This window comes from Callorhinus ursinus, unplaced genomic scaffold (assembly GCF_003265705.2).
Source record: "Callorhinus ursinus isolate GAN/ISIS: 27379988/994484 unplaced genomic scaffold, GSC_fseal_2.0 scaffold54, whole genome shotgun sequence".
Taxonomy (NCBI): Eukaryota; Metazoa; Chordata; class Mammalia; order Carnivora; family Otariidae; genus Callorhinus; species Callorhinus ursinus.
The window spans coordinates 8622617-8648922 of NW_027397116.1; the positions used below are offsets into that span (position 1 = coordinate 8622617).

Sequence of the window (26306 nt, forward strand, 5' to 3'; positions counted from 1 at the left end):
GTATACTGTCTAAGGTGAAACAGCAAATTCATGGTACTATGACTCTTGCCTTGCTTTTTTCTATTCAGTCCAGTGACATCCTACTGAATATTCTGAACTCAAGTATCGAATTCATCTCCTTTCTTCATATTCCCTCCGCCTGCTTCCGTCCCTCCTTGTCTGCCATCCACACAACACAAATAGCCACCTTTTGGGTTTTCTTCTCTCAGTGTTTTTTCACTCTGTCCTTTATCCAGCCCCCAGCCAGAATCATCTTCCATATTAAGAGCACCCTTCTCCAAAACCTATAATGGATCCCATGCCCTACTGAGTAAAAGCAAATCTGGTAGCGCATTCAAAATCTTCCTAGGTCTGCCCCCGGCCTGTATCTCGCGACTCCTTCTGCATTTCCTTATGAATCCAGTGCTCCAGTGGCCCTTATCATGGCTTTTCCAAATTCAAGTGTTTGTTCATGCTTTCCGCTCTGCTCGCCTTCAACTAATATGTGCCAAGTACTATCCTAAGTGTTGGGAATACAGGGTTGAGCAAGATGGACAAAGTCTCTGTTCTTTAGGGGTAATGTTCTAGTGTAGAGCCTTTGGTCACTGTTCCGTATAACATTATCATTTTCTCCATGTGCTATAAGGCAAAAAGGACTGGGAACAGTGTTCCAGTAAATGATCTGTATCCCTTTCACTTCTTCACAATATTCATTCTTCATATCGATGTTTTAAGATCCAGAACAAATGCAAAGTTCTCTATGAAACTGTCCTCAATTCCCCCCATTGGTATTTCCCTTCCGTGTGTTCATGTTTAAGTCCTGTCTACATTCATTCCATCAACAAGTATTTATTGGCCACCCTCTGCAAATGCCAGGCCCTCTACAAATGGATCTAGGTGTTAGGATGACAGCAGTGAAAGAGGATATATGACTTCTTCACTGGACCACAAGCATAGTGAGGACAGGAACCACTGTTTAGTCATCTTGGTGTCCTTAGCCTATTTAAAAGATTTTTTTGAGTGTTCCATTATCTTCTAGATTAACTCCACAATATATTTGCTCGGTTAATAACAATGATAGTGATGATGAAGATGATAATGGTGAATATGATGGTAATGATGATGGTGATGGCTTCCCATGTATTCTTTTTTTAATTTTTAAAAAAATTTTTCAAGGTTTTATTTATTTATTTGAGAGAGAAAGAGAGCATGAGCAGGGGGAGGAGCAGGGGGGCATGCAGACTCCCCGCTGAGTGAGGAGCCAGATGCGGGGCTCGATCCCAGGACCCTGAGATCAAGACCTGAGCCAAAGGCAGACACTTAACTGACTGAGACACCCAGGCGCCCTCCCAGGTACTCTTATTTCATCATCACAACAATCTTATGAAGTAGTTATTCTTGTCTTCCTCATTTTCCAAGTGAAACAAAACAAAGCATGAAATTGTTAACTAACTTCCTCAAGGTCGTATAGGTGGAAGGTGGCACAAGTATTTAATACATGCTTTATTAGTTGAAGTGTGTCACATGATTGATCACATCTGGAGGGCCTGTTGATATTTAAAATAAAATCATTGAGAAATTGCTGGCAGTTTGGTGTTTTCTGAATCCAAATAACAAAAATGTCTACAACCGCTTGATCCCAAAGTAAAATGTAGATCATAACCCTGGGGAACGGGATGATACACCGTTCGCCAAACACGAAAAACAGAGGGTAGATTAGCAACACCCAAGCCATAGGGGTTTAGTTTGAGGGTTAAGTGAGAATCATACACTGAAAGAGTGCTAAAACTGGCCTGCGGACTCTAGAAGGTTATGGAGGCTTTACATCAAAAAGTCAGTACATGACATTAGAAGTTTAATTATGCACCTACCTGAGGGAGGAAGATCTCCTGAAGTCTCTGCTTCTCTAGGTTTCTGCTCTGGTCAGCGTTGCTACACTTTCACTTCATCCTACAACTTTTCTGTGGATAATACACAGTGCCCATGGGCCCATCCATCTCTGCCCTCCCACTGAAAGGCAAAATCTCTTCAGAAAAAATGCTGTGTCAAGAGCGAAACACCACAAAACCTAAAAACTGCAAGAAGACACAGGAAAAGACTCAATCTGCCAGCAGGGACTTGGGTCCGGGAGACTGTCGGTACCTGAGTTGGAACCTGGCCAGCAAACAGGGATTAACGCAGAAATAGGAAAGCTTCCATCCTGTGAGAAGTTCCGAGCAAGCTGTGGGGGCCAGCGGTGGTCAGGGCCTGCGTTTTATGTTTCCCTTGACTTCTGCCACCCCCGAGAACACAGTGGCCCCTTGCCGAAAACACTCCTTTCCAACTGACTTGAAGAACAGCATTGCTAACGAAGCATCAGCATCGTCAATTACTCAGGCTAGTCTAGGAAGCCGAAGGGATGTAAGTGTTGGCAAGATCATGAAACTCAGTCCAGTGTGTGAGTAGGAGAGCGGAAGGGAGGAAGTGCTATTTCAGAAGTGCGGACAGGTAGTACTCAGATACTCCTTAGTGGCTCTCAGATCTTGTCCCTCCCTTCCTTCTCCCATCTGCCCACAGTTCAAACTTTTTGCCAGGCATTTTTGCCCAGCTTGCTGCAATGGAGACACCGAACTCTAGGGGGAGCTCATGCTTCCTTGGTGGGTTCTGTGCTCTAGGCTGGGAGAAGAAACTTCATCCAGCTTCAAACTGCACAGTGAAAGAGCCTTGTGGCAAGCACCGAGAAGCTGATAGCTGTCCTTGTGTCAGAAGCCCTTCCATCAGGAGCTGTCTAGTCTCTTGGATAGTTCCATCTATTGCGTGCTGTGGCAAAGCAGCCTGGAACTTCTGACATGAAGAGCAAAAACGGTTCAATGATTAAAAACGGAGGGCAGGGGGGCGCCTGGGTGGCTCAGTACTTTAAGCGTCAGACTCGATTTCTGCTCAGGTCATGATCTCAGAGTCCTGAAATCAGCCCTTAATCCAGCAGGGTGTGGAGGTTGCTTAAGATTCTCTCTCCCTCTCTCCCTCTGCTCCTTCCCCCTCCCTCCCCACACTAGCACGCCCTTGAGTGAGGGAGTGTGCGTGCTCTCTAACTAGCTCTCTTTCAATAAATGAATGAATGAATGAATGAATGAATGAAAAGAAAGAAAGGAAGGAAGGAAGGAAGGAAGGAAGGAAGGAAGGAAGGAAGAAAGAAAGAAAGAAAGAAAGAAAGAAAGAAAGAAAGAAAGAAAGAAAGAAAGAAAGAAAGAAAGAAAGAAAGAAAAAGAAAGAAAGAAAGAAAGAAAGAAAAAGAAAAGAAAGAGAAAAAGAAAAAAGGGCAGGCTACCAGAGGTAAAGGGGTGGGAGAATTCTTTCATTTCATGGGTTTTATGGGTTCAGAGATTCAGTGTAGGATGATGAGAGGTTCTGGAGGTGGACAGTGGTGATGGATACACAGCAATGTGAATTTACTTAATGGCACTAATGGCACACTTAAAAGTGTTTAAGATATACATTTTATGTTAGGTATATTTTACCACAATTTTAAAAAATCTTTCATCATGGATTCAGATAGTTTCAAAAATTTAAATTTCTAGTATATTTCAGTGTTGGCATCTTTAACATAAATGATGATATAACTCTTTAAAACAAACAAATGGCACTGGAGGGATATAGATCTGGATGAACCTCTCTAGTAAATTGCTCTTCAAATTCATCCTCTTCATAGGAAATGTGCTCAGAGAAAGCCAAGGGTGGAGTCTACCCTCTCCTCTTGGAGAGGAGGAATCTGGGATCCATGTACAACCCATCTAGATCTTGGTCCACTGCCTCCTACCCCTCAGCTAGATCTTGGCACACTGTCTCATAGCCTTGAACTCTGTGTCCGCACCCATGATGCTGTTGTCCGTCTCCACACTTTGCTCAGGCCGTTACCCAGACCTTCACCTCCTATCCCCTTTGTGGGGGTAACTTATCCCCTCAAGACTCAGCTTGGGTATCATCCTCTCCTGGTGGGATGGAGTAGATACCTCTTCTCTGTGCCCACCTGTGTTTATTGTCATTCTCCCTAAACTGAAAAGTGAACTTCCAGAGCATAAGGACTATCTTTAAATCCTCACTACTCAAGGCCATTTGTGGCACATAGTAGATGCTCCATGATATTTGTGAAACTCAGCTTCACATAATATTGTTTTATTTATTCATTTAGAGAAAGTGCACAGGAGCAGAGGGGGGCAAGGACAGAGGGACAGGGAAAGAGAGAACCTTGGGCAGGCTCTACACTCAGCACAGAGCCGAACGCGGGGCTTGATCTCATGACCCTGAGATTGTGACCTGAGCCGAAATCAACAGTCAGCATGTAACCAGCTGAGCCACCCAGGCCCCCCAGCTTCAGAGTATATGAAGCCCCTTAACACACCCCATTCCCCAAACCCCCCACAGGTGCCAGAATGACTAAACTTAGAGGATGACACATCCTGTAGAGGGAGACCTCTAATTCCTGGGGAAGGAGGGACGTGCGGGTGAGAAAACAAGTGTGTGACACAGATTGGAGCCCCCAAGCCCAGCACGTGACTCCACACCCGAGGCGGGCTTCACTGAAGGAAAATCCTCCAGCATGGCACCGAGTTAAGTTGGCTGTTTCATTCACTCCTACATCCACTTGATGTCACTCTCACTGCCCGGTAGAACTGTGTGTCAAAGTACTTTGGTCATAGAGATCTTACATTAATAACTTCTGGAAAAGCATGGCTAACCCAGGTTTGGGAGGATTTGGGGGCTCTCTGATGATAGGGAGCTACCTGCAGTGCATCATCTTGCCTGGACTCTCCCCTGACTCCAAGCACAAGATACCCCTGCCCTGTCTAATTTCCAAGTTCTTTGTCCTAAAGACAACCCAGCGGGGTGCTTGGCCCCAAGCCAAGCGTGCAAGGGCAAATGATTGCCTACGATGGGAATGTGCACTGGGGATTAAATTCAGGAGGTATCCTTCCTGCTCTTCATGGGAACTTTATTTTTCTGCTGTGAGTTCTCCAGTTTATGAGTTGACCAATTATATTTTTCCCCAAGATAGAAGTTTCCTGTAGGCTAATTTGTAGTTCCTGAGGATGCAAAAATAAACCAAGAAATAGCCTGGTTCATAACGAAACGTAGAGAGTTAGACTATCAGTTCTTTTCCTGGCCCTACTACTCACTTGTGAGGTGACCTTGAATGGATCACCTTAGCAGGTTGTGTCTTTTCAATGTGTTTTTATAAAAAAAGAAAAACAAAAAAACAAAAAACAGATAACCCATGTGGATAGTTTTAGGATCATGATGAGAAAAATGTGACCATCTTTCTAGAAAACTTTTGAGGAAAATTGACACTTTAAAGCCTGGCTGTTATTAATCTCCTTTCTGATCCCGATGAGTAACTTACAACTTTGGGAATTCACAACCATAAAGATAGGGGAGCCGAAATCATCCGCCCTCCTCTCTTTCATACCGTGGCGGTCTCATCAAAGTGCCACATGACCAAAGACGGAGCACTTAGCTTCCTTAAGCCTGGATTTAAGCAATTGCTCACAGTGAAACCCATCTCTCCCTGGTGAGCCATTTCTTGCCAAAGCCCATTGGCCAGGATGAAGTACTTTGGGGACGGCTGTCTTCTGCTCCAGGGAGTCTTCTTTCTGCTGTCTGCTTGCAGCCTGAGCAGCAAACACTGGCAGTTCGCAGTTACGTCTTGGTGTCACGGTCCAAATCAGATGTGAACCTGCCGCAGAGCCTTTTCTCCAGCCTGGCATGAGCGTTGTATTTTTCTGTGCTGCTCCTTCCTTATCAGGAAGTGGTGTTGAGATCTCAGACGGCTCTGAAGCGGGTCTAAGGAGCAGCATGACAAACAGCGCTCAATGACTGACTCAGCAACGCCTCCCGTTCTCTGGGCACCCGTGCCTGAGTGTGGCCGACTCCCAGACCAATGTCATCTAGAATGTGCTCCATGGAAGAGACAGTTTTGTTAACCACACACATTAATGAGCAACAGAGCCACAGAGACATTCAAACTTCTTAGGGAAAGGAAATGTTTGTCCAAAAAAATTTTTTAGAACACTTACCATCAGTAATAGGCAGTTATGCATTTTATTTGTTTGTTTACAGTTGTCTGCCACATAGCTGGTGGGTTGCACGAGAGCAAGGACAATGCATATTTTGTCCTCCTTGAACTTCGGAACCGAAGAAGGCATACAGCCCATGGGTGTACTTGCCAGGATAATATTTGGTGAAAAATATCAAACCCTTCAGAAATCCTTATTACAAGGAATCTCGAGAGGTTGAAGCAGACTGAAGAACTTCAGTGAATATCTTTTTTAACTTTCCTCTTTTACAGATCAAGACCTTGAGGTTAAGAGGGTGAAGGTTACCTCACGTAACATATTAGCAGCTGAGGAGTCTGCTTCTGGAAGGTCCTTCATATCAGTTCTATTTTGTTCCCTCTGTGTCCCCAGGCCTCAGATAGTTCCTAGTACATGGTAGGTGTCAAGCTCTCATTCTAGGGACCACGGTTCGAGATCCACTGGTCTATTAACACTAAACTTCTTGCACTTAGCTGAGACATCATACATTTAACCAAAACAACATTCGGGACTTGCTTTGCCTTCACGCTTCCCGGCCTTTCATAGGACCTTTCTTCAATGTTACCCAATGAACATGCTTCTACTATAGCACTTTCTAGACTAGAATAAGACTCCTTCTGCCTGCCAGTCTCCCCCAGGCAACCGCAGCTTCCTTGAGGAAAGGCCTCATTCCTCTGTTTCCCCCTCAGCCCAGCATGGTGCCCATATATAACAGGAGCGCCATAGTGTGATTGGAGAAGAACGGAGGGCAGCTGTGAACGTCCACTGTATGTGTTTCTCCAGACCAGTGCCAGGGGCACCGTGTTTTCACATGCTGGTCTTCCACACCCAGCAAACACCAGGCAAGCGTTAAGTATAACTGAAATCAAGGGGAATGTTTGCAAGAGCCCTTGTCTCATAAGATCTTGGCCACACACCACTCGTGCGCAATGGGCGAAGGGACAGAGTGCGCCAGGGCCGAAGGAACAAGGCCGTGTGTGTGTGCGGAGAAGGATTGAGATAAATGAGGCATGGACCACCTACTCTCCAAACGTTGTCACTGTTTGCTGTGGCCATTGGACGCATCGTGTGCATTATCCAACTTTCAAGATGAATAATTTACAGTGGACTGTCTGCACAGGGTTAAAATGCAGCAGTGGTATTCTGGGAAACAAGCTGAAGAATCATTAAAATGAGGTTGGTACGCGCATAACCACCATGAAACCTCTGGGCAAGTCACCTGGTCCAGATGCCGGCTGCGAATATTCTAGATGTCAGGAGTCCCGGCCAGGACAGACTTTGAAGTCAAAGCCCACTTAAAATCATGCCCCTGCTTCTTTCTGACTATGTGACCAGAGAAAGTTGCTAACCTTTGAGCTTCAGTTCCTTCATCAGTAAAATGGACCTAAAATCTTTGCCCATTCTGTTCTGAGGATTAGGTGAGGTAGTGAATGTAGAGCACCCAGCCCGGGGCAAGGCACATGGCAGATGATGAGAAATTGAGCTAATATTATTATTATTATTAATATTACTATCATTTCACTAGCAACTCCGTAATAATACTTCGTATAATCAGAGATCCTTTTACATACGTTAAATGGATTATCTTAATATTTTAATAAATTAATCAAATGATCAGAACACAATTCCACTTTTGCATGGCAGGAACAGTGACACCAGCATTCAAGGAATGCTCTGGCATATTTATTTTAGTTGGTGTCATTGGTTTTTTTCAGTACAGCAGTGAAAATTGTCACTCAGAAGAAACCCCAAGAGGAAGGGGAAATTGAAAATGAAAGTTATCATTAATAGTGCTCATTTAATGAGCGCCTAACGTGTGCCCAAAAGCGTGCTAAGAGCTGTAGAACAATGATATCCATTTAATCCTCAGGAGGAGAAAGGACTTAGTCTTATTATAGGGTAGATTCTTTGAAGTAGGTACCACAATTCCATGCGGTAGGTGCTAGAGATGAGGAAACTAAGGCTTGGAGACAAGTAGCTCAGGGAGGAGCGCAGAGATGAGCACAAGCGGCAAAAGCGAGCCAGCAAGGTCACACGGTTGGGCCAGGACTCCAACCCAGGTCAGTCTGATGCAAAGGTCGTGCCCTTGCCCACCCCCGTATGGCTGGAAGTGGGAATGGTGCTATGTCCGAAGCTCTGTGCTCGCCCCGGGGAGGGATTTAATGATGCGTGAGTCTGGATTTTGTCGTCAAAGCAATTTACAAATAACAAAAAGCATAAAAAGCAATCAAAACTGGGTACAAAGTGGGGTGTGGGCAAGGGGCAGAAGCGCTGAGTAGGACCTCAGGCAGCCTCTAGCTTCCAAACTGGAACTCTTCTGCTCTAGCGTGCGCCTCTTTTTAACTCCTGTCTGAGTGGCACAGTTCAAGACAGACTTTTACTGAGATCTGGGGCAGACAGGTGGATGGACTGCTTTTAAATCCGCAAACTCCCCCACGTCTAACCATCAAGCCAGGATGTCCTTTCTTTCCAAGATACCTCAGACGCAGTTATCTTGGCAACTAAGTTGCTGTGCCGCTGTCCTGGGGGACTGGCTTCTCACCCCCACCCCCAGTCTCTAAAAAATGTCAGCCTCTCATCTTGGCTGTTAACAGTATCGTAGGAAACTCTCTTCTCACACTTTTCCACTCACTTCCTCTGATCTCAGGGTTTCTGATCTCAGGGCGTCCTGGCTGGTTAGCAATGAGGGTAGTTTGGGCCCCTTTGCAAAGCTGGACTAATGGGTGAGGGTTGTTCTTACAATGTATTTTTAACACACGCCTGCTGTATGTGGGGAGTGAACTCACTAACTTTCTGTTGTTGTTTTCAGAAATTAGTATACGACTGAGTTCTTTGTTGGACTTCATTTTTACTCAGACACTGGCGTCAGTTAGAAATGAGGGCCAAGGGATGCCTGGGTGGCTCAGTCATTAAGCGTCTGCCTTGGGCTCGGGTCATGATCCCAGGGTCCCGGGATCGAGCCCTGCATGGGGATCCCTGCTCCGCGGGAAACCTGCTTCTCCCTCTCCCACTCCCCCTGCTTGTGTTCCCTCTCTCGCTGTGTCTCTCTCTTCAAATAAATAAATAAAATCTTAAAAAAAGAAAAAAGAAACGAAGGCCAAAACTTCATTTCACTGACATTCATGAAGTTCCTGGTATAATTATCACGGGGCTTAGGTCTAGAGATGTATAGAGTATAGCGGCCCAGCTTTTGCTCACTAGCGGTGGCCCATGAGCATGGAATATAGGAAACAAAGCTACAGGGATAAGACATATGCAAGGGGCATTTCAGTGTTCTTGGGGGAACCAGGCCAGTGTCAGCAGAAGGTAATAAGTGTGCAATTCTGCGACTGCAAGCAGACGCCATCACAAGCATGATGGAAGCAAGGGCATAAAAGAGAAACAGCCCCACCTGGACAGGAGGAGAAGAGAGTGATGCTGGGAAGGAAGGTGCTAGAAACAAATCCTGTTTGACCACTTCTCTTAGGTCTAGAGAGGTCAGAGTCATAACAGTCACACCTCCTCCTCCTCATCATCATACTAATGACAGTAATAATAAAAGGAGTTGTTGTTTACTGAATGTTGTTTATCCTGAGCCAAGAATTGTGCTGGATGCTATTTCAGCTTCACTCAAATTAATCAAGGACCTTCGGATATGTTAGTGCTCACTTAAAGTCAAACGGAAATTTTCATTATCTGAGAAAAAAAATGCATAAAACAGTGGGCTAAATATGATAAAACAGTGATCAGAAAGTGAGCTCACACCTCACTTTCCAATGCTTCCTATCCTTAAGCAGGCTCTCAGGCCAGGCTGTTATGTGCACGTCTCCATAGCAGGGACATTCTCTAAGGCTATGCTGGTCTCAGTTGTGTGATTACTGTTCCTTTTGTCAGCCAAAATGAAAGAAAAACTGTATTCATTATATCTAAAGTAAAATCAATGGCATTCCATGCATGCTTAAGAAAAGAGCTTAGAGAAGAGAACAGGATGTTACATTGACATCTTATGTGTCCCATGGACCAAGGCTGTAGCTGTATCCCCATACTGGGGTACTTGGTCTCTACTGAACATATCTGACTTTAAACAGTTTTATCAGCAATGAATGTGCGGGTCCCAGAGGAAGCCTCAAGGGTCAAACTTGAAGCAGCCCACCACTGCAACTGAGCAAAGTTGTTGCCGATCATTCAGTCAGCACTGTTGGCTTGTAGATGAAGGACAGAACATATACAAAGGAGTTACAAACAGCCAAGACTCTGTCATTTGAATTTCATTTGAACATCAGACATTATTGAGAAACTATGTCCTGGACAATGGGCCAGGCCTTAGGTAGACAAAGATGAATCTGCAAGATTCTAGACTTCAAGCAGCTCATAGTCTATTTGGGGGGAAAATTCTGTATTAGTGAAAAGTGTGAATTATGGGTTCGTTTTTAAAGTCATGATTTCTTAAAAAAAAAAAAAAAAAGAAAGGCAGCCAATTTAAATGGATCAGTTAGAAGTGCACATTCTTGGGTCTTGCCTCCTGAATCAGGAACTATTTGCAGGGCCCAGAAAGCTGAGTTCTCGCAAGCTTTCTGAGTGATTCAGATGGGGCAGGTGTAGGTGGTCGGGTAGTGTAGTGTGGAGACACTTGCCTGAGATGGAAGGAGATTTGACAAAGAGATGCCACTGAAGAGTCTCCAAGCAAAGGAGTCGCATGGTTCTCTTTGTGTTTTTGGAAGAGCAAGGAGAAAAAACTCACTAAAATTGTCTTACTTTAATGACGACAGACATATAAATGTCTCCTATAGGGCCAACCTTGCAAGAGCTCAGAAGGAACCCAAGCAAAAAAAAAAAAAAAAAGATCTCGGATTTCTCAGCCTCCCTTGCAGCTAGAAGTGGTCATGTGATACAGCCAGAAGTCTGCTGGGGAAGATTTCTAAGAGAGTTTTAAAAAACTTATAAAAAGAGACAAACATGACTGGCATGGATACCTTCCCCTATTTCTCATAGGTTGGTTCCTGACATATGGCTGGGTCCAAAGAAGCCGGCTTGGAACAATGAGGGAAAAGCCAAGGGAATTAGAGGAGATTGAGCCCTGACATGATTGAGCTGCTGAACCAACACCAGAAACCACTTACTTCTTGACTTTCTTTTTTAATTTTTATTTTCTTTAAGGATTTTATTTATTTATTTGACAGAGAGAGACAGAGCGAGAGATGGAACACAAGCAGGGGGAGTGGGAGAGGGAGAAGGAGGCTTCCCGCGGAGCAGGGAGCCCAATGCAGGGCTTGATCCCAGGACCCTGGGATCATGACCCGAGCCAAAGTCAGACGCCTAATGACTGAGCCACCCAGGTGCCACCTTGACTTTCTTTTTTTAAAATTTATTTTTATTGAGATATAATTGGCATGCAAAATTGTGTAAGTTTAAGATATACAACTTGTTGACTTGATACATTTATATAATACAATATAATTACCACCATAGCTAACACCTCTATCACCTCTATGATTGTCATTTCTTTTTTGAGTAGGAAAACTTAAGGTTTCATCTCAAAGCAACTTTGAAGTTTATAATACAGTATCCTTGTCTATATGCATTAGATCTCCAAGACTCTTAGTTGCAAGTTAGTGCTCTTAAACCACATCTCCCAGTTCCCTCACCAACCTCCCAGCCCCAGGTAACCACCAATTCTCTGTTTTTACAAGTTCATCTTTTTTTAGATTCCATATATTAGTGATAACCATACAGTATTTGTCTTTCATTTACTTTTTTTAAAAGATTTATTTATATATTTGAGCCAGCGAGGAGCATGAGTGCATGGGGGGAGGGGCAGAGGGAGAGGAAGAGAGAATCTCAATCAGACTCCAGGCTGAGAGCAAAGCCCAACAGGGGATTTGATCTCACAACCCTGAGATCATGACCTGAGCCAAAATCAAGAGTTGGACGTTTAACCAACTGAGACACCCAGGTGCCCCTCACATACTTTTTATATCAGAAAAATATGCTACTATCAACTCAGGTTTCAGGGTTTCATTACTTGCAGCCAAGCACATTTTCACATACTGAGCTCTGCTCTAACCCTGAGATCACTCTTCCTGCTTCCTGTGAACCATGATCAATTATGACCCCTGTTGACTCCCCCACATAAAGGGGGATTACGAGTTATGAAAATACTACACCTTACAGACAATGAGGAGGTAAAGATCTTGTCATTTTGTCCCCAGATCTGGCTTCATGAAGAAATTGTGTATGTATAGGAAGCTCAGGTTCTCTTTCTGCAAAACTGAAGGGTGCACCTTGCGTTCACGTTGCCATTATAATTGCCTTTGCTCCTTAATCCCAGATAAAATGTACAATCAAGTAAATTCAAGTTTTTGGAGGACAAAGAAATTGGATGACATTCAGAGACATCTGAGCTTGGAGCTCTCCAGGTCTGCTGCTTGCTGTGCACAATGAGCAGTGAGTACTTCTTTTCTGCTTTCCGTTCATCAGTCTGTGCTATGTTCCTAAACTTGAGGAAGACCAGGGAATCCAACCATCCTCCCCAGTTTCCTGCTGAGGGCTGGGCCTTCACACAAGAAAAAAACTTTTTTTAATTAGAGAAAGAGTGAGAGCCAGAGAGATCACAGAGGGAGAGGGAGAAGTAGACTCACCACTGACCAGGGAGTCCGACGCAGGGCTCAATCCCAGGACCCTGAGATCTTGACGGGAGCCAAAGACAGAGCTTAACTGACTGAGCCACCCAGGTGCCCCGAAACTCTTTTTCAACCCCTGAAATACTTTTAAAAGGACATCTTCTTTCTTAAAAATATAAAATGTGGATTTTGGAACAGTCTTGGGAGTCATTTGGTTCAATCTCTGATATCAAATAAATCAAAATGAAAATCTGACTACCTTTTTAAAAAAATTCCTCAAGGAGACAGATATCACAGTGAATCTCTGACAGAATTTGATCAAGCTTGTGTCAAGTATGTCTTCCTTTGGCTTAATTGAGCCTCCTCTCTTCAATTAAATATGTAAGAATAAAAGAAAGAGAAAAAAACCCAGAATATTACTTATTCTCAAAATAATATTCCATAGATTGTAAATAATTATTAATTTATCTCTCTTTCTTCCTTGTCCAAGATGGAACAAGTCCAAATGAGCACTCAATTAGAATCTTTCCATTTTCATCATTCAGAGTTAGGCTCAGGTAATATCGTGAGTTCAGCGATGTGTAGGCTCACACACCAACTCCATTTCCCTGTCCTCTACTGTTCTGTGGCTCTCACCCTTCCGTCCTCTTGAGCACACACAGACACACTTCTGTGATCCTTGGTATCACCACCCCCCGCCCACGGCTCCTTCTGCATCTGGAGGGACAGGGAATATGCTTCTCTGAGACTCTCAAAATATCCCCCATGGGCCGCCACACACTCCACCTTCAACTAAGTCTGGCTGTTTCCCTTTGATGTTTTTTCCTTTGTTATTCTGCTCACCATTTCCAGAATATCTAGATGATGATGATGATTTTATTTTATTTTTTTTAAGATTTTTTTTTAATTTATTTATTTGAGAGAGAGAGAATGAGAGATAGAGAGCATGAGAGGGAAGAGCGTCAGAGGGAGAAGCAGACTCCCGGCTGAGCAGGGAGCCCGATGTGGGACTCGATCCCGGGACTCCAGGATCATGACCTGAGCCGAAGGCAGTCGCTTGACCAACTGAGCCACCCAGGCACCCTGATGATTATTATTTTAACATAGCAATTCAACCTAGACATGGGCCTGAGCCCTCCAAAACTGTAAGCCTAGTGATTTCCTGCCTTTTCTTGTTTTTATTTTATTGCTCTCCATCCCCTTTTTCTGTGTGAGAGAACACATTTGCTCCTCCATCAGAGGCCACTGGTCCAAGTGGCCCCATCCATCAGGCTCCGTGTAGTCAGGATAGAAGAAAGGGAGTCTAAAAGTAGGGCTTCTTTCAGAATTAAGTGCAGGATGAGCCAGTGTTATCGACAGAAAGTCTCTCCCTCATAATTGGTCTGCAGATATACTCAGAGACTTGGAAGGCCTTAGGCTTTGAAGAGGAGCCATGAGGTAAAGCTCTGCTTGGCCTAGCCATTGCTCTCTGAGTGATGGGTTGACACTACCGTCTTATGTCAGCATTATTGTTTCTGTCATCTCTAGAGACCAAAGCAAGTGCAAAAGCTAAGAAAACCATGAACTCAAAAGCAAATGGATTCACTCTCAAGGTTCTGTAAGTGGATTCTTCCCCAAAATATTGCTAATTTTCCTCTATGTCTCAGAGCACAAGAGGAAGGTTGGCTGCCTATTTGCCCCTGAAGAATATTACCTATTTTCTAATTTTATACATTTCCAAACCTGTCTTTTCCCTAGTTGAAAAAACATTTCATTTCTCTTTGTTTACTCTTCCCCCAAATATAAAACATACACTGCACTGCAGTGAAGACCACTACATAGATCCCTGCTTATTTTTCCTCTGTCTTTTCCCCTTTTCTGGTGCTACTTTATCACAGTATCCATGAGGATTTCCACAATCTTATTAATATTTAACATTTATTGTTAGTCTCTTGAGCCACCACAGAGACATATATTATCTCTTTGCAAGATTTAATGTCACCCTTAGTGATTCATATTCTCAGTGGTGCGCTTTCTACTTAGGAAAAAAAAAAAAAAAACTTCTTCATCTCCAAATTAAAGCATTCTGTGCCCAGCTGAAGTTCCAATGCTTGGGCAGAAGGAGTGGGCAGTAGACAATGAGGTTATTTATATTTTATCCACCAGGGATCAGAAATTTTTCACAGGAACTTTTGGAATTATTCGACTCATGTCCTGTATTTATGTTTCTTTTGAAGTGCCTTAAAATATAGGCTTTAATTAAATTAAAAACTTAGAAAGGCCAGACGTTTAACTTTGCCCTGTCTTATAAGCAAAGTTTCCTCAGCAAGCAAGTATTATAAACTCAATATCATGGAATTGATTTACTTATCAATGGGAACAGATTATTTTTTAATATTTTCACAGGACCTCTCTACATAGCAACTGTTAGTGTGCTAATTAAAATAATTCTTATTTATTCAAAACTACAGTCTGCAGATCTCACTTGGAAATGTTTGGTTGGCTTACTTTGAGAAACAGCAACTCCGAAGACATACCCCTGGTTTATTTTTTAAAAATATTTTCCAGGGCTGATTCCTATATTCCAAATTAGTCATTCACCTAACTAGTGTTTTTGGCTCCAACCCTACAAGAAGAAATACGAATTTGAATTTGCTCTATAGTTTATCCAGTTCAAAGCATCTATGTTTGGATGTCAGACAGACCTCATTCCAATACTGACTTCATCCTTTCCTTATTGTGTGACCTAAAGAACAAACACTGAATCTCTTCAAAAATATTAATTAGCGTAATACAAAAATAACAATTGTATTCATTGAGCTACAACTATGTTTGAGTAACTTTCAGTGGGGCAGTCATTTCTGGTGGATGGGAAAGTTCACCCTGGCCACATCCCTGAGCTCTACACAAAACCACATTATAGCACAGTGTTACAGCAATTTCTCCCTGCCTCGGGGAAACTACATGTAAAGTTTGGTGAATTTAATAAAAGATCAGAGCGTCCCTGGTGGTCCAAGGTAAGTGTTTTGTTCTCTTTATAGGGATGTCATTATTATTGTTTTTCCAGAAGCATCTTATGTGTCTGCAGATGATCTTAAATGGAAAGGATGTTTCATCTCCAAATATTCAGCCTGTGATTCAAAAGTATCTCTATAATGTCTTTCTTTTTATTCACTTAGTATTCGGCTTTGATCTGGTTGAATTGGATATTGCATTTTTGCCTCCTCTTGAACATTTAGGATAAACTGCCCTAATCTCAAGAATTAGTCAGAGAGATCTAGTCTGGAGTTTGAACAATAAGCTAGAAAGCATAAGAGAACAATCTACTTTCCTAGATATTCTCTTTGCTTTAACAACTAATGTTTATTAAGTACTTACTAACATTATCTTTCCCATTGTATGGATTAAGAAAGGGAAGCCCCCAGAGGTTGAATGACTTGTCCACACTCAGATACTTTAATAAGGGACAGAGCCAAGATTCACAGAGGGCACATTGCCTCTTGAGCTTGAGTTTGTAAACTTTGGCCTGTCTTGTCTCCTCTTTTAATCCAAAAAATTCATGTCAACCCCTTTTATTTTATTTTCTCACTTGAGATTCTGTCTCTACTTCTTCAGTGTACTCCATAGGAACAAATTACTATGCTCCTGCCCATCTGTCCCATCTCTCTCCAATAAGCATCTCAGGTAGGTTCAGCTCACTAAATGTTACTCATGAATTCCCTGAGAACTCTACATTCTCCAAACATCTTCATAAAATTATCCCATCAAGGTTCTTTGTTTGTAGGGGGAGTAGTATAAACAGCACATGCTTTTTACTTTTCCAAGTTAATAACCAATTGTCATATAGAAACAGGAGACAGACAAGTAGATTCTCATTGGATTGTTTTTTTTTTATTGTTGGAGTTTTAAGCATGCTCTGTGATTTTGTATACTAATCATTTAGCATATATGTGTTTTACAAATCTTTTCTCCCAGTCTGTGGCTTGTCTTCTGATTTTCTTTTTATTTATTTATTTATTTATTTGACAGAGAGAGAGACAGCGAGAGAGGGAACACAAGCAGGGGGAGTGGGAGAGGGAGAAGCAGCCTCCCTGCGCAGGAAGCCCAACGTGGGGCTCAATCCCAGGACTCTGGGCTCATGACCTGAGCGAAGGCAGACACTTAATGACTGAGCCACCCAGGTGCCCCTTGTCTTCTGATTTTCTTCACGGTGTCTTTTGCAGGGTACAAGTTTCTAATTTTAATTTAAATTTTTCTAATTTCTAATTTTAATGAAGTCCAATTTATCTTTTTTTTTTCTTTCATGAATCATGCTCTTGTTGTATTTAAAATGTCATTGCCAAGCCCAAGGTCATCTTAATTTTCTCCTATGTTATCTTCTAGGAGTTTTATACTTTTGCATTTTACATTTAATCCATTTTGAGTTAATTTTTGTGAAAGATGTAAGGTCTGGATCTAGATTCATTTTTGCAGGTGAATATTCACATGTTTCAGCACCATTTGTTGAAAAGACTATCATTGTTCCATTGTATTCCCTTTGCTCCTTTGTCAAAGATCAGTTGACTATATTTATGTAGTCTATTTCTGGGCTCTCTATTCTATTCCATTGATCTATTTGTCTATTCTTTCTCCAATACCACATTGTCTTGATTACTGTAGCTTTATAGTAAGTCTTATAAGTCAGGTACTGTCAGTTCTCTGACTTTGTTCTTCTCCTTCAATATTGCATTGGCTATTCTGGGTCCTTTGCCTTTCCATATAAACTTCAAAATCAGTTTATCAATATCCACAAAATAACTTGCTATGATTTTGATTGGGATTGCAGTGAATCTATAGATCAAGTTGGGAAGAACTGACATTTTGACAATGTCGAGTCTTCTTGTCCACATACATGGAATATCTCTACCCTTATTCAGATCTCCTTTGATTTCTTTTGATCAGAATTTCACAGTTTCCTTCATATAGATTTTGTACATATTTTATTAGATTTATACCTAAGTATTTCTTTTTGTTTTTGGTACTAATACAAAAGGTAGTGTTTTATTTCAAATTCAAGTTGTTCATTGGCAGCATATAAGAAAACAGTTACTTGTGTACATAGACATAGATTTTAAAGATCATATTTATTACCGAGTGAAGCTGGATTTGAGGATATGAATATAATTCTGGCTCTGCAACACCATGGTTTGTAGACCATCTTGTCTACACAGACACCACCGGAGAGGAATAAGCGTCCAAGAGACTGCCCCAGGGAGATCACTAAAGAGAGGAGCTGAGAATGAGTCCTGTGGACAGGGCCCTTTACAAAGGGAGAGAGAAGCCCAGAGGGACAGACCTAGCCTTATGATACTTCTCAGGGGCAAGAGTGGGTCTGGGACTGAGAGAAGTCAGGGACATATGAGACTGTGGAATAGAAATGCCCTCCAAAATTTCTTATTAGCCTCTTCAGTTTTTTGTTTGTTTTTGTTTTTTTGTTTAGATTTATTTATTTATTTGAGAGAGTGAGAATGAGAGAGAGAGAGAGAGTACGTGAGAGGGGGGAGGGTTAGAGGGAGAAGCAGGCTCCTTGCTGAGCAGGGAGCCCAATGCGGGACTCAATCCCGGGACTCCAGGATCATGACCTGAGCCGAAGGCAGTCGCTTAACCAACTGAGCCACCCAGGCGCCCCTGGCCTCTTCAGTTTAATAATTAAGACAGAAAGCCAAAGCTGAAAGTGGTCTCAAAAAGTAATTTACTGTATATTTTTGTTTGCATGTGTGTATGTGTGTGTGTATTAGTACATCTCTCATATCATGTATATCAAACTTCCATGAAATCAGTCCTATTTAAAATATTGTCTCCTAAGATCTGGGCATCTTATGTATACAGTATCTCACCAGGAATTCTGCTTTTTTCTTTTTTTAAGTAATGTGCCACTTAATAATAAATTCTTTTTTTTAAGATTTTTTACTTATTTATATGACACACAGAGAGAGAGAGAGAGAGTGCACAAGCAGAGGGAGTGAGAGAGGGAGAAACAGGCTCCCCAATGAGCAGGGAGCCTGATGCGGGACTCGATCCCCAGACCCTGGAATCATGACCTGAGCCAAAGACAGATGCTCAACCAACTGAGCCACCAAGGTGCCCCTAATAATAAATTCTTAATTATAAAAGTGGACCAGAAAAAGCACAAATATATAAGCTGTGGGACACGTGGGTGGCTCAGGAGGTTAAGCATCTGTCTTCGGCTCAGGTCATGATCCCAGGGTCTGGGGATCGAGTCCCGCATCAGGCTCCTTGCTCAGCAGGGAGCCTGCTTCTCCCTCTCCCTCTGCTGCTCCCCCTGCTTGTGCTCTTTATCTCTCTCTCTCTCTCTCTCTCTCTCTGTCAAATAAATAAATAAAATCTTTAAAAAAATAGAATATATAAACTGCTATTATGTCACTGCTCAGTGTTCAATATTTTCCTTTATGTAAATATATATACATATACATACATATTTTTAAAAAGGATTGATTGCAACATGTATATGTTTTATAATCTGTTCTTTAACTTCATATATCTTGAAAATTTCTACATCATTAAATAGTCTTCTACAAGATGGATATGTGTATGTACTATAATTTAGTAAGTCAACCCCCTATTGTTAGATTATCGTTTATAGTTTTTCTCTATCTTAAACAATGCTATCATGAACATCTATGTTCATAAATCATTGCACAATTGTCTAATTATTTCCTGAAGCTACAATCCTAAAAATAAGCTTCCTGCATCACTAGGTATGTCCATTTTTTTAGGTTTTTGAAATATTTTGTCAAACTATATTCTCACAAACAACTCTTAATGAATGCATTCTCCTGGTTTTTGAGTTACTCACTGGTACTGGATTTGCCACCTTCGAAAAAAAATTTTTTTACAGCTATTGGGGTTAGGCTTAGATCATGGACACAAGATTTATTGAAATCATTCTGAAAAATAATTAAATTAATGTAAATTCTTAAGTTAGGCAATAGCTGAGATACAGATCTAACCCGGTGAATACTGCGGCACATCCACAGTTCGGCTTTTCTCAAACTTTCTAAACTTCTCAGAGGAACTGAGACTGCTCCTTTGGAGAAAATGCCATATGGAGAGAAACTCCTTAAGCTCTGAAATACCATTTTACCTAGATCCTGATAGACAGCAAAAATCTGTGGTGTGACAAATGGCACCTGACATCCAGGAAGGAACATATCCTGAAAAAAGAAATCCATATCTCTCTTCCATCTCTAATTTCAGGGGACAGGCTCTCATGCAAGATCCATATCTGCCTCTGCCTTCCACAAACACCAAGCCTTAGTTTTCTGGCCCTGTAATCAACTTGGCTGACACACAGCTACAACCCAATCTTAGTTAAACTTTGTTCCCATGAAGAGCCCTGACATACTGCTTGTCTAAAATTGATTTTTAAGAAGAAAAATATAAGTAAGCCATCATTTAAAAAACACATATTTTAAACTGGTTATTAAAAATGGGTTTAAAGAATCCATATTTGTGTGTGTGTGTGTGTGTGTATGCGTGTGTGTTTATACCTATATTTATCGATCAATCAGTAGAATGATATCAATGTGTTTGCGATAGAACAATATCAATGATATCAATGAGATATTTTTGAGAAGAATATTTATAATAGACATTATGTACTTAGGATCTTTTTTATGAGTAATTCAAAGCAGAGTACTGTTAAAAATTAAATATGTATTCATTCCTTTTGTAAACATTATTGTGTTCCTACTATGTGCCAGTTTATATTTGTTCCTAGAAATAGTAAAATAAATAATATTTGGATCCCACAATTAAGAATCTCCTTATATAGGTAAGAAACTGCTCAATGTCATTAGTCATGCTGAGGAACATGACTAATTGGTAGTCAGTGCAGTCAAACCAAAACTACAATGAGGTAGCCCTTTATACTCACTAAGATGACTATAATAAAAAAGATGAACAATTACAAGTGTTGCCAAGGATGTAGAGAAATTCATGTGTCGCTGGTGGGATGGTAAAGTGGTGCAGCTACTTTGGACAACAGGTTGTCAGTTCCTTGAAATGTCAAATGTAGAGTGACCATATGACCCAGCAACTCCACTCCCAGGTGTCTACCCAAGAGAACTGAAAACAGATGGCCCCACAAAATTGGTACTTCATTGTGTATGGCAGCGTTATTCATAATAGCCAAAAAGTGGGAACCACACTGAATTACCATTGACTGATGAATCAATAAACAAAATATGGTATATCCATACAATGGAATATTATTTGGCAATAAAAAGGAATGCCACGCTATAACATGGGTGACTCTTAAAAATTTTAAGTGAAAGAAACCAGGCACAAAATGCCATACATTGTGACTTTATTATATGAAGTATACAAAATAGGCCAATCCACAGAGACAGGAAGTAAATTTGTGGTTGCCAAGAGCTGGGGGGGAGGAGGGAGTGAGAAGTGAGTGATAATGGTATGGGGTTTGTTTTGGGGTGATAAAAATGCCCTGGAATTAGATAGTGGGGATCAATGCATGACCCAGTGAATATCTGAAATACTATTGAATTGTACTCTTTAAAAGAATGAACTTTGTGATACATGAATTATATCTAAATAAAAATGTTATTTAAAAGAAGAAATTCCGGGATAATAGGATTCATTCCACCAGGAAAACGGGGTAAAAGAAGGGTGGGGGCACTAATATCTGCCCTAAATAGTCAAGGATGAGTAGGAGTAAAGTTGACGAAAGGAACAGAAAAGGACAAGTAGATAAAAGGAATGATTCAAGCACCTAATAGATTTTAAATAAATATTTTTGAACGAATTAATGATTTTGGAGAATTACATGACTTGAAAATGTCATAATAGTCCCTTCTCCATGTGCCAAATCATGTGACCAAATGGGGTGAGGAACCACTGTCCTTTGGCAGATTGCACAATGACGAAACTATGACCTTATTAGTTTCCTCTGTTATAAAACACCTATCAATATCACTCTCTCTAGGGGCGCCTGGGTGGCTCAGTCGGTTAGGCGCTTGTCTGCCTTTGGCTCAGGTTATCACTCTCTCTACCTCTCTCACTGGACTGACCTCAGATGAACTCTTAGAAGACACTATTGCTATTCCTCCCATCCTAGACTGTGTCTACAAATACAGACCTAAAGTTTGGTGAAATATTAAGGAAAGGCACATCATCTCACATCATATAAATGAGCAAAATTAAGCTGAATTTTTTTCCTTTTTAACTTTTGGTGGCTCAGTTGGTTAAGCGACTGCCTTCGGCTCAGGTCATGATCCTGGAGTCCCGGGATCGAGTCCCGCATCGGGCTCCCTGCTCAGGAGGGAGTCTGCTTCTCCCTCTGACCCTCCCCCCTTTCATGTGCTCTCTCTCTCCAACTTCATTCTCACTCTCTCAAATAAATAAATAAATAAATAAAAATCTTTAAATAAAAAAAAACGTTTTAACCAATTTCTTCAGAATAGAGAACTGTAGACCCCTGTCTATAAATTCCACACATTTTCTAAATGATAAGCCATGTTTGTGGAACCCACAACTAATCTCGTCTATTCCTAAATTTTAAGAATACTTAGACAAGCTAAGTGTTCAAAATATATTAAAATTAAATTCAAAAACCCACAATTTGGATACCAGTGAAGTTTCAACTATGGAAATTTAAGTTAAACCAGTGAAGGTAGGGGATGGCAATGAAACGGAGCTGGGTGCTACATTATTTAACTTTGGGAAAAACATAATCAACGTGCATATCATCCTATACAATTGATTATTTCTCAGAAGAAGGTTTGAGGATGGAATAATAACAAGAACCAACCGAGCAAAAAACATTTTGCCGGAGAACCTGTCAGTGGTTTGCAAATCTGAAGAGGAGAGAATGGGTGTCTGAGAGGTGGGTCAGAAGGTAATAGGATTTTGCCCTACTATGGAAACGTAAGCCACAGATCGGAAAGCTTTTATGTGATACCGCAGTTTGAGTGACAACTGTCGATAGGAGTTAAACAGTAGTGAGGTCAGTATGGATTTTTTTTTCCCTGGGTCTCCCTGATGCCATTGCCTGTGATGAGGGTTGTCATTTTCAAATCACTTACACACCTTCAGCTATTTCACTGCATCCAAGGTAGCAAAAACACCGGAGTATTAATAATGACTTGTTTTAAAATTTCTTCCTCTCGAGGCAGATGGGGTTGGGAAATGCTCTGAAGGCTTTTTAAAGCTTCATGCTTTAAAAATAGGTTAATAACCTGCAAGCAATTTTTTTTCAAAGATTTGGATAATTCAATCTTATAGTGTATTTTATGTTTCCTTTAATGAACAGAAAATTACTTTTATTTAAAGACTTTCATTTACTCTATTGTACATTTTTCATCTGATGTAGAGAAAAATCAATTATTTTAAGAGTTAAGTTCTTTCTGGCAGTTCATTTAAGTAAATCCTACTAAGTTAAATGACCATCAGTATTTTTCCCTTATTTATCAACTCCAAGAAAAGTGCTATAATGTACAGAAGTGGAATATAATTTGCTGTTGAGGAAATGGCATTGATTTTCCTGTCGGTTAAAGACTGCTGGTTGGAATGCAAGAATAATATGTTAACTTCTACTTGACAAAATTTACTTGATAATAATTATTCTAGAATTGGAAAAGGAGGTGGCTGTTCTCATATCCTATATAACCAGTCCATGCCTGATGTATTAAACGCTCAGGTGGGAATAGAAAAAGGGTGTTAAGTTTGGAATAATTATAACCAAAATAATAGCTTACCTTTTATATGTGCATAATATTTTGAAATATATAAAACGCTTTTACATATATGACATAATTTAATTTAATTATGTAATTATGTAATTTAATTACTAACACATGCATTTTATAGAGTCAGGCAACTAGGTGCCTAAAAGGAAAAACTGCTTGCTTACTGTAAATTAAATTACATAATACATCCTAGGGCTTGTCTGCATTTGATCAAAACACATAATGCACCTATATCTGTTTCATTTCATGAGGTGCTAACATTTGATTAGGTGTCCACAAAACTGTCAAAACATATAAACCAGCAAAATATATAAACTTATATAAACAAAATATGTAAAGAGCCCATCTTTTTATTTGTTGATCTGTCTGTACAGGTGCAGGATAGTGAAGTGAATGATCAGTAACTATTTTGTGTGCTGTTTCTCCCCAGAAACATTAAATAGTGAGGACATGCTTGTTGGAAATTGAGGTGATCCCCGATAGCGTCCCTCATCACCCATGCATTCAAGGCCAGTGGAGAGGTAGACGTGGAGTGAGGCAGAAGCTCTGGAGAATGGGGTTCCGTGGTGCAGTCACAGTGGGCTTCCTGGCAGCCTCACCCAGCCCTTGGAACAGCAAAGGACTGCAGGCCTGCTTCCCAGGGACAGAGCCTCCTGAGGTAAAAACAGTGGCGTGAAGAGCAGAGATGAAAGAAAACGGGTAGTAGAACGAGTTAGGCTATGGAGCTCTTTCTCCTGCCAAACTCACCAATCTGACACCTTGGTGGTGTGAGGGAGGTGGCAGAGAGACACCAGAGGGACTCAAATGGATTTCCTACCATATTAAAGTCCCTCCACTTGGAAACGTGAGGCTTAGGGAAAGGAGGGTACTCCTAACTACTCTCAATAAATAATAGAATATAAATCCACAGCTATATTTCTTTTTTTTCACAGCTATATTTCTTTAACATATAATGTTGCATAATGTGACAGGTCTTTAAAAATAATTTTGTTAGAGTGATTTTGGCGAATATTTGTAAACGATGTGATTAAGCATACCTGTAAAAAAAAAAGAGAGAGAGAGATTCTATTAAGAATGTATCATCTTAAATACCAAAACTGTTTGGGAGAAACACCTTCCTGGTTATTCCCTGCACTGTCAGCTACCTCAAGTAGTTTGAAAATATGTATTCAAATATTCACTGGAGAGCGGAAATTCACAAAACTGCTAAAATGTTTGTAATTTCATTGTAGCAAGATGAATCTCAGCGCCCAGACATTGTGAAGACAGGCAACTTTTTTTTACAATTGAACTTCACCTCGATTTCAAGCTTCCATTCCACTAGGGCATGGAGACCCAGTCTCAGGCAATATGGGAATACTTCAGGAACCTTTTGAAACACCAAGACATCAGAGTGAGGATGAGGGGAGCCTTCTGACTTGATATCATCTACTCAGCTGGCATTCCTCATTCCTGAGGTCTATAGGACTCCCCCCTGCCACCTCCACCCACCATGGTCCACTTCTCTGGTTTTGGTTAAGGCCACCAGTGGACTCCATATTGCTAAAGTCAAAAGATATTTTTCTTTTTCTTTTCTTTTCTTTCTCTCTTTCTTTCTTTCTTCTTCTTCTTTTTTTTTTTCTTCTTCTTCTTCTTCTTCTTTGTCTTCTTCTTCTTCTTCTTTTTCTTTTTTAAGAGAGAGAGTGTGAGCTGGGAGGGAGGGGCAGAGGGAGAGGGCGAGAGAGACTCTGAAGCAGGCTCCGTGCTCAGTATGAGCCCAGTGTGGGACTCGATCTCATATCCCTGAGATCATGACCTGAGCCGAAATCAAGAGTAGGGCACTTAACTGACTGAGCCACCCAGGCATCCTGAGAGATATTTTTCATTCTCATCTTACTAAGACACCCATCAACTTTTGACCTAATTGGCCTTTTCTCCTCAAACCACTTCTTTCCCTAGGCTTCCATATATGATCCTCACCCACTTTTCCTGCGGTCTTTCCTACCAGTTTCTTTTAAGCCTATCTCCTTATTTCTTCTCTCTCTCCATTCTCTCCCTAGATCATAACTTTTATTCCCATTGTTTCATATACAATCTAATTCTAATGACTTAGAATTTGTATCTTTGGGCCAGAGAGAACATCTCAACTTTATACCTGTAGACTCAATGACCAATGTTACATCTCTACTTCATTGTTTTTTTTTTTAAGATTTTATTTATTTATTCGACAGAGAGAGAGGGGGAACACAAGCAGGGGGAGTGGGAGAGGGAGAAGCAGGCTTCCCACTGAGCAGGGAGCCCAACGCGGGGCTTGATCCCAGGACCCCAGGACCATGATCCGAGCCAAAGGCAGAGGCCCAACAACTGAGCCACCCAGGTGCCCTACATCTCTACTTTGATGTCTCAAAGATACTGCTGAGAATAAATGCAAAAGTAAATTCATTGCCTCCACAAAACATACTCCTTTTCTAGTTTTTCCACCTAGCACATAGCATATTCTTGACATCTGTCCATTTCATTCCCTCTTCTATACATCAAGTCCTATGACCTTTCCCCTCCAAATATATCTTAAATCTGTCCACATCTTTCAATCTCCGCTACCATGACCTGAGTCCAGGGCATCATCAATTCCTTCCTGGACCACTGCAGTGGCCTCCTACCTGGTGACCTGCATCCAGTCTTATCTTTTGCCAATTCCTTCTCTACAAAGAAACCAAGATGATCTCTTAAAAATAACTCTAATTACATTACACTCTTCCAAAAACTCTTCAGAAGACTTGTGATTGCCCTTAGAATACTGTCTCTGACATTTAACATAACCTAAAGGACCCGTATGATGTCATCCCTGGCTGCATTTCCTGCCTCATCTTGTGCCACTGATCTCCCACTCATTATGATCCAGACACACTCTCCTGCCAAGCTCCTACATTATCTCA

General features: G+C 41.2%; 1 long non-coding RNA gene across 3 annotated transcripts in view; it reads left to right on the top strand.

Moving 5' to 3' along the window:
• The first annotated feature begins 12351 nt into the window (after positions 1-12351).
• The window catches only part of LOC141371049 (uncharacterized), a 35534-nt gene continuing 21579 nt past the window's right edge, over positions 12352-26306 (top strand). For 2 of the 3 annotated variants that reach the window (XR_012375663.1, XR_012375662.1), the window contains exons 1-2: positions 12358-12470; positions 23822-24049. This is a non-coding gene — a long non-coding RNA (uncharacterized lncRNA). Of the gene's footprint in view, positions 12471-23821; positions 24050-26306 lie in introns of all 3 variants that reach the window. The other variant, XR_012375664.1, reaches the window with a different exon arrangement.